The sequence below is a fragment of the Orbicella franksi genome, chromosome 12, assembly GCF_964199315.1.
Source record: "Orbicella franksi chromosome 12, jaOrbFran1.1, whole genome shotgun sequence".
Lineage (NCBI taxonomy): Eukaryota > Metazoa > Cnidaria > Anthozoa > Scleractinia > Merulinidae > Orbicella > Orbicella franksi.
Genome location: NC_138156.1, coordinates 22,349,459 through 22,359,252, shown reverse-complemented (window position 1 = coordinate 22,359,252; position 9,794 = coordinate 22,349,459).

The window sequence follows — 9,794 nt, the reverse complement described above, 5'->3', positions numbered from 1 at the left end:
GTGGACCTATGATCTTTTATGCAACAGTGAGATCTTTTGGTGAGGGGCATGGTGGACGAAAGACGGGGAAAACAAGCTATGTCAGCTTAAACAATCGCCAGTTTGGCTCTATCAGTGTAATGCAATGAAGAGTACAGATTGTTTATGTAGAATGTTACCATCGAATTGTTCTTCCTCAAAATATTGGGATATTGGTCTCGACGTTTAATGGCCCACGCTACTTATTGTAATGAAAATTGCACGTGGGCGCTGAAAAACAAGGCCATTGCCCGCTTTCTTAATTGTCCAAGAATTAAGCGAGGTTGCGTTTATGTTAAGACAAAAAAAAATACAAAATACGCAGACTGTTATATATAGATCGATGCCGGGAGATTCCGTCATTTGTGAAAACGATTGAAGTTCAAAATATAGCACGTTACAGCGCATTATAGACTTACAACAGACAAAATGGCTGTTTTCATTTAGTTGAAAAAACGCTGCGAACTCTTATTAAAGTATTTTAGTTGACTAAAAAAGGCTGCTTTAGCCTTTACAGTTTTGTCAGCTGACAGAACTGACCTCCCAAGAAAGTTCGATATTTTCAGATAACAATAGGGAAAATATGAAAATAAAAATATCGTAAACCACGTCACCATTGCGATTTAGGATTAATAGCAATGGAGTGATTTGCCACACTCCACAGCTCTTAAATTGTCTGCAAATATTTTTTATTGAAAATTGTGGCAACGTTTAAGTTGTTTCAGGGGTATTTAAATGAGTTACCCAGAAGTTGTTTTTTAAAACAAAGTAATTCCTATAATTTTTGCAACTAGATTTTACACAGTTCAGCCTGAGTTGTCTCACCAAAAGTGAAAGCAGTCGACAAAAATGCGTATTAAACTCAGAAGAGGTCTGAATATTGATGGACATATGGAAGAACTTCGTGATTGTCCACAGAGAGAGGTTCATCTCTATCAGCAAATTTAACTCCGCCTTTTGTGTTTTTTTTTTTCCCCTACAATGTTGAATTTTATATTCATTTGACAACTTTTTTTAACTTGAATAGATCTTGGTATTCTGCTGACTAAAGGACACTACCGAAATAAAACATTAGGAAAAATTCCACATCGGCATCAGTAAAAGAAACAGTTATGTTGCATTAAGTGGATAGCTGACCTCACGCTAGCTGTCTTGACATTTTACATGATAAATGTCTTAAGAGAGTACGAAGCTTGTTACAACGAGTTCCATTTTAACCGCAACAGCTCAGAAAATTCCCATCTACGTACCAAGTGAGATTCAAATCTATCGCTAAATTTAATTCTGCTTTAGTTTGAATGCTCTTTTGATGACTAGAATTTTGCAATTTTGCAAGGCAGGCCTATTTCTCCATAAGGCATGAAGGTTTGGATTTTGCGAGGGCGTATTTTGGAGGTTTTGTTGCATTGGGCGTCAGTAGTAGCACTCAGTGAAAGAACCATTCTAAGAACAATTAGGCATTATACGATATTCTCATGGTAACAGTGAAAGGAAGTGTTACAGTAACACGTGCAAAAGCGTGGGAAATGTTTATATTGCACTATCAAAAACTGCGATGATGTCCGACTTCACACGAACAGTTTTCTTGACATTTTACTCGATAAATTCGGTGACGAAAGTGTATAGTTAATGAAAGTACGCGAGGTGTTTTCATCTGCAGCAATTTATTCTAAGGAATGAATGAAACTGAAAGCTTTGCTGACGGGAAGGAATTCTTAACCACATATTGCTGATTTATTATATTGCTCATTCACCTGTTTGAACATACCTTTTTTAAAAATATTTTTAGACTTCCGTCGACTAATTTTCTTCGGGGCATTTTGATATGAGGATCGGATGTTTCGTGGAAGTGGTTGTGGTTGATGATCATGATAAAACTGCAGTTTGACCATTTTGTTGTTTCACTTCCGATCCTAGCTTTGAAGGTTGACAGTAAAATAACTTCAGTACCCGCACTAACAATTTTGAGAGTTTAATATTCATTTGTTTGACGCTTGATGTTCTGTTTATAATAAAATGATGACCTCATTTCTCGATTCTGTATCAACTTGACCCTTCGACTGCGTAGTTTTACTTTGATTGCTGACATTGCTGAGGCCTTATATATTGATATTGGACCGAGCTGACTTAGCGGTCCCCTTGAGAATATTTCATCACTGTTATGCTTTCCAGCAAACTGTCTTGATTCGTCGCCACGAAAACACAAATCGACGTGTATTGAGTGGAACGGACTCAATATTCAGCTGTTTTTGTACTGCAGTTTCGAGTTTAGATGCTGTAGGTACCGGCCTAACAGACTACAAATGCAACACAGTTCCTGATTTTGCGAACCGTTACACGCAAACTAAGTAAACACATAATTTATCACTGTATAATAATAAATATAATTTATGCTTAGAAGCTTCCGTTGCCCAACTGATGTAATCCTATATGAAACATAAAAAAGTATTAACACAAATATTTAAGAAGTTTTAGTTTCTAAGTTTTCTTCATTCAGATTGTACATTAAGTTCAAAGATTCTTGAACTTGTCTTCAATAATATTCCGTGAGTGTGACTGATCCTTCGTGACGCTGAGTTATCACGGAATCCATGCTCTTTTGTTTTACGCAAACGCAATTGAATCACTCGGCAAGGACTAACGGCTAAATGTGCTTGAAAACAAGTACAATACCATAAATGTCCAGTGATAAAGCCTTCTTAATAACAAAAAAATGGGGAACAGACTAAAAAAAGCCGTGTACTGAGTCACAATCAATTAATCGCACTGCCCAGATTTTTGAGATTTTTTCAAAGAAAACAAAATGGTAATACTGCAAGATACAACGTGAAAAGAAAAATGCCAAAAAGAGCCACCAAAACCCTCATAACGGGCAAGAGACCTGGTCCTTTTCTTAAGGACTGAATATCGAATATCGAGTGCTTCTTTTATTTTGCTTCCGCATCGAAAGATCCCAACTGTATGCGAACAACGATATTGTTCTCTGATTCCTATATGCAGTATTGACTAAGGCATAACATTGTAAAGCTTGACATCAAGCACGAAGCTTAAACATTTTTTAGATACTTAAGATTCAGTCTCAGATATTGAGACAAAACAGGTTAAAAAAGTGCCATTTTAATCGAAGGTCTGGACTATGCGGTCATGGCATTTTACCATGTTTCGTTATGGCATGTAAAGGTCGACTTGTCTGCAGGCAGCCTCCACACTACGCCGGAGGAATTTGCAAACGCAGCAGCTGCTTTATTCCTACGGTGAGGCCTACCGTCCACACTAATCCGTCACCAAAACTGAGCTTTTCGAGGACGCTCTTAAAACCGGAGAAATTCGAAAACGCCGGCTTTTAATTTTCGTGTAGACGGAAAACATTTTGAAAACGGAGCTTTTTGAAAACGGTGGCGTCACGATAGTTATGTGATTTCCCTGACCGAGTTTTACCCAAACGCAAATCCAAAATGACCAGTGATGTGATTGTTGCGTTTTTCAAATTCCTCCGGCGTAGTGTGGACAGAAAACGTTTGTTGTGTTTTCAGAATGAAACCTCCGTTTTCAAATTCCTCTGGCGTAGTGTGGAGGGGCCTCAAAAAGCCATGCATGAAAATACGGTGTTCCTCCAAGTTTACATTTCCAGAGAGATGTTTGTCGTAACAAGTAAGAAAACACTTTTATTTACACGCCGTTTTTGCTTAAAGCTTGCCAAATCTTGTTTATTGTACCATTGACTACACTGAGACAAATTTGTCCACAGAACGAGCTTCACAACGCAAACAAATACTCACAAAGCATTAAGACAATGGTTATCTCGACACGGAGTCCAGTGTTGATATTTAGGTTTATAATGAATACGAAAATATTGCTTATGATTAATTGGACCCAAGATTTTCATGTTCTATTAAATCGCTCAGCCGATATTTTTGTAGATTTAATTTCTACCGATTTTTCCACCCCGGTCGATCCGTGACAACAATCAATGAAGGGTGTATTTGTTACTTTCTCAGTTGACCTATTTTTAAGCGGGAAATAGCACCACTGTCATGGAATATGTGGTTCCTCTTAGTTTCTTCGAAATTCATTAAATTTTATGGAACCTCTACTTGCCTAACTTCATTATCAGAGAGGCGCGTTAGGCCGACACCATAAGCCTATTGAAATCTGACAATGCCCGATGTAACGGCAAAATTCTGCGGAAACTGAACCAATTGACCGCGGAAACAAAGTTTGTCCAGTTCACGGCTCTGGCGAATAGCTTTTCGCAAACGCTCCTCAAACCGGAAGAATTTAAAAACGCCGGCTTTTCGTTTTCGTGTGGACGGGAAACATTTCGGCTTTTTCCGAAAAGGATGACCTCACGGTAATCATGGGATTTCGTTGACCGAGTTTTCCTCAAACACAGATCCAAAATGACCGGTGTTTGTTGCGTTTTTAAATCCCTCCGGCGTAGTGTGGACGGAAAACTATTTCACGCGTTTTCAGAGTGAAACCTCCGTTTTCAAATTCCTCCGACGTAGTGTAAACGGTGCCTATATATCGAAACGTCAGCTTAACAAAGTTGCCACGGCGATTAGTTTTACCATCAAATTCAAGTTGATAGACTAAATAGCTTATTGTTTAACTTGCCCGGTGAGCCTAACCTTGGTTTAGAAACTAACAAGACTAATATCTTAAAAACTGATTTGTAACCAGGTGGTTCCATGATAAATATAAAAATGTTACACTGGTTAAGAAAAGCTATTAAAAATCTTTTAAAAATCCAACGTTTTGGCTGTTAACTTCAGCTTTCTTCAGGGGTGATAAAAATATAATGAGCTACCGGTAATTTCCTAATATGTTCGGTTTTATTAGTATGTACGCGATCTTAAATAAACTTGTCACTTCCAATCATTATATTTTTTTACTACCCCCGAAGAAGACTTAAATTAATAGCCAAAACGTTAGGTTTTTTACAATGTAAAGATTTTTAATAGCTTTTCCCAACCAGTGTAACATTTTTTATATTTAACACTACTGTATCTCTGATCTGTCAAGTCTGGCTCATTCCACATAATCACTTGCTCTAATAATCCATTGAAATCCTTAGCACAAGTCAACAGATTTCCCATTTTAATCTTTTTCATTTTCTAACACTTACTTAAACGATTACACGCGGTTCGATTTCATAGGACCGAGATGAAAACAGAATCGTTCTACAAACAGTAGCGGAGTTCGCAAGGAAGTTCTTAGCCACATATTGCTGATATATTATATTGCTCATAAGGACTTGTTTGAACATGCGAGGATCGGATGTTTCATGGAAGTGGTTGTGGTTGATGATCATGATAAAACTGCAGTCTGACCATTTTGTTGTTTCACTTCCAATCCTAGCTTTAAAGGTTGACAGTAAAATAACTTCACTACCCTCACTACCAAATTTGAGAGTTTACCTGTTCATTTGTTGGACGCTTGATGTTCTGTTTATAGTAAAATAATGACCTCATTTCTCGATTGTTGTATCAACTTGACCCTTCGACTGCGTAGTTTTACTTTAATTGTTCACATTGCTGAGGCCTTATATTGATATTGGACCGAGCTGAATTAGCGGTCCCCTTGAGAATAAAGTTCATCACTGTTATGCTTTCCAGCAAACTGTCTTGATTCGTCGCCACGAAAACACAAATCGACGTGTATTGAGTGGAACGGACTCACTATTCAGCTGTTTTTGTACCGCAGTTTACAATTTGTTGTCGAGTTTAGATGCTGTAGGTACCGGCCTAACAGACTACAAATGCAACACAGTTTCTGATTTTGCGAACCGTTACACGCAAACTAAGTAAACACATAATTTATCGCTATAATAAAAAATATAATTTATGCTCAGAAACTTCCGTTGCCCAACTGATGTAATTCTATATGAAACAAAAAAGTATTAATAATTAAGCAGTTTTAGTTTCTAAGTTTTCTTCATTCAGATTGTACATTTAGTTCAAAGATTCTTGAACTTGTTTTCAATAATATTCCGTGAGTGTGACTGATCCTTCGCAACACTGAGTCATCACGGAATCCATGCTCTTTTGTTTTACGCAAACGCATTTGAATCACACGGCAAGTACTAACGGCTAAATGTGCTTGAAAACAAGTACAATACCATAAATGTCCAGTGATAAAGCCTTCTTAATAACAAAAAGAAGCAGAACAGACCAAAAAGAGCCATGTACTGAGTCATGATCAATTAATCGCACTGCCCAGATTTTTGAGATTTTTTCAAAGGAAACAAAATGGTAATACTGCAAGATACAACGTGAAAAGAAAAATGCCAAAAAGAGCCACCAAAACCCTCATAACGGGCAAGAGACCTGGTCCTTTTCTTAAAGACTGAATATCGAATATCCAGTGCTTCTTTTATTTTGCTTCCGCATCGAAAGATCCCAACTGTATGCGAACAACGATATTGTTCTCTGATTCCTATATGCAGTATTGACTAAGGCATAACATTGTAAAGCTTGACATCAAGCACGAAGCTTAAACATTTTTTAGATACTTAAGATTCAGTCTCAGATATTGAGACAAAACAGGTTAAAAAAGTGCCATTTTAATCGAAGGTCTGGACTATGCGGTCATGGCATTTTACCATGTTTCGTTATGGCATGTAAAGGTCGACTTGTCTGCAGGCAGCCTCCACACTACGCCGGAGGAATTTGCAAACGCAGCAGCTGCTTTATTCCTACGGTGAGGCCTACCGTCCACACTAATCCGTCACCAAAACTGAGCTTTTCGAGGACGCTCTTAAAACCGGAGAAATTCGAAAACGCCGGCTTTTAATTTTCGTGTAGACGGAAAACATTTTGAAAACGGAGCTTTTTGAAAACGGTGGCGTCACGATAGTTATGTGATTTCCCTGACCGAGTTTTACCCAAACGCAAATCCAAAATGACCAGTGATGTGATTGTTGCGTTTTTCAAATTCCTCCGGCGTAGTGTGGACAGAAAACGTTTGTTGTGTTTTCAGAATGAAACCTCCGTTTTCAAATTCCTCTGGCGTAGTGTGGAGGGGCCTCAAAAAGCCATGCATGAAAATACGGTGTTCCTCCAAGTTTACATTTCCAGAGAGATGTTTGTCGTAACAAGTAAGAAAACACTTTTATTTACACGCCGTTTTTGCTTAAAGCTTGCCAAATCTTGTTTATTATACCATTGACTACACTGAGACAAATTTGTCCACAGAACGAGCTTCACAACGCAAACAAATACTCACAAAGCATTAAGACAATGGTTATCTCGACACGGAGTCCAGTGTTGATATTTAGGTTTATAATGAATACGAAAATATTGCTTATGATTAATTGGACCCAAGATTTTCATGTTCTATTAAATCGCTCAGCCGATATTTTTGTAGAAGATTTAATTTCTACCGATTTTTCCACCCCGATCGATCCGTGACAACAATCAATGAAGGGTGTATTTGTTACTTTCTCAGTTGACCTATTTTTAAGCGGGAAATAGCACCACTGTCATGGAATATGTGGTTCCTCTTAGTTTCTTCGAAATTCATTAAGATTTATGGGACCTCTACTTGCCTAACTTCATTATCAGAGAGGTGCGTTAGGCCGACACCATAAGCCTATTGAAATCTGACAATGCCCGATGTAACGGCAAAATTCTGCGGAAACTGAACCAATTGACCGCGGAAACAAAGTTTGTCCAGTTCACGGCTCTGGCGAATAGCTTTTCGCAAACGCTCCTCAAACCGGAAGAATTTTAAAACGCCGGCTTTTCGTTTTCGTGTGGACGGAAAACATTTCGGCTTTTTCCGAAAAGGATGACCTCACGGTAATCATGGGATTTCGTTGACCGAGTTTTCCTCAAACACAAATCTAAAATGACCGGTGTTTGTTGCGTTTTTAAATTCCTCCGGCGTAGTGTGGACGGAAAACCATTTCACGCGTTTTCAGAGTGAAACCTCCGTTTTCAAATTCCTCCGACGTAGTGTAAACGGTGCCTGTATCTCGAAACGTCAGCTTAACAAAGTTGCCACGGCGATTAGTTTTACCATCAAATTCAACTGAAGTTGATAGACTAAATAGCTTATTGTTTAACTTGCCCGGTGAGCCTAACCTTGGTTTAGAAACTAACAACACTAATATCTTAAAAACCGATTTGTAACGAGGTGGTTCCATGATAAATATAAAAATGTTACAGTGGTTGAGAAAAGCTATTAAAAATCTTTTAAGGGGTGATAAAAAATATAACGAACTACCGGTAATTTCCTAATATATTCGGTTTTTATTAGTAACTACGCGATCTCAAATAAACTTGTCATTTCATTATTACCCCTGAAGAAGGCTTAAATTAATAGCCAAAACGTTAGGTATTTTAAGATTTTTAATAGCTTTTCCCAACCAGTGTAACATTTTCACATTTAACACAACTGTATCTCTAATCTGTCAAGCCTGGCTCATTCCATATAATCGCTTGCGCTAATAATCCGTTGAAATCCTCAGCACAAGTCAACAGATTTCCCATTTTAATCTTCTTTGTTTTTTAACCGTCACTTAACGATTACAGGCGGTTTGATTTCAAAGGACCGAGATGGAAACAGAATCGTTCTACAAACAGTAGCGGAGTTCGCCACGCGAAACGAAAACTTTTGACTCTCAATTCTCAAAAGTGACTTGGATACACAGAAAACACTACCAAATATAGAAGTTTTTCCTAAAAGCCACGGAGCCATTTTGGAACATTGATATTCTGGTAAGGTAAGGTAAAGGTAAAGTCTGCATACAAGCCAAGTGGCCCATCAGGCCGGAGCTTATCCCGATTTCTGTAGCATGAAGCGACTAGGAGTATTTCTACTCCCCCCTGGATGGGATGCTAGTCCATCGCAGGGTTACCCCCAGCATTAAGTTCGCCGGTACCCATTTATACACCTGGGTGGAGAGAGGCACTATGAGAGTTAAGTGTCTTGCCCAAGAACACAACACAATGTCCCCGGCACTAACCATGAAGCCACCGCGCCTCCTTCTGGAACGTAGCCTATTACAAATAATTTCGACCCTTGCTAGGTACAAAGTGATTTTTTTATATATTTGCCGCCGCCAGACGTTGTCAACAAATGCAATCAAATAAAACCTAGGGACACAACTTATATTCCAATAGTTCGTCATCTCGCATCCCGACGAAATATATATATTTTAATTTTTTTTTCTCCTGTACATGAGAGCGTTTACCTTTCTGTTTACCTTAATCAATCTCTTCCGTGTCATTTAATCAATGCACATTATATATATAGATCGTTTTCACTGTCACGCAACAAAAAAATAAATCGAAAACCATCCAGTGGAAAAAGCTATGAAATTATGATGTTATAGAAGATAACTAAATAAGAGACTTCTCCAAGTTTTAGGCCTGTGCGTTTCCCCAAACGTCAGATATTCGTCGAAATGTTTCGCAGATATTTACAGAGCCCAGTATAAAAACGCCATGTCGGTGTACCTCCGTGGTACACCAATATGGCGGCCGGAAAATAGTGTAAACATCTGGAATTTACTTTGGCTGTCTAGTTGACTGATTATCAGTACTGATCAAACAAGCATTAACATAAGCACTTTTCATAATGCTCTAACTTCTAAAAAGGCTCAAAATCATGAGATAAGTATATATTTTTCAACAAACTCGATCGTAAGCCTTGTGTCACGCACCTCCATAATCCTGAAATTCAAAATGCTCTGGATTCCAAACGAAGCACGCTATTGAGCTGTAAAATTGTAAACAGATATAAATATACCGCCTCTTATGCCTGATGAG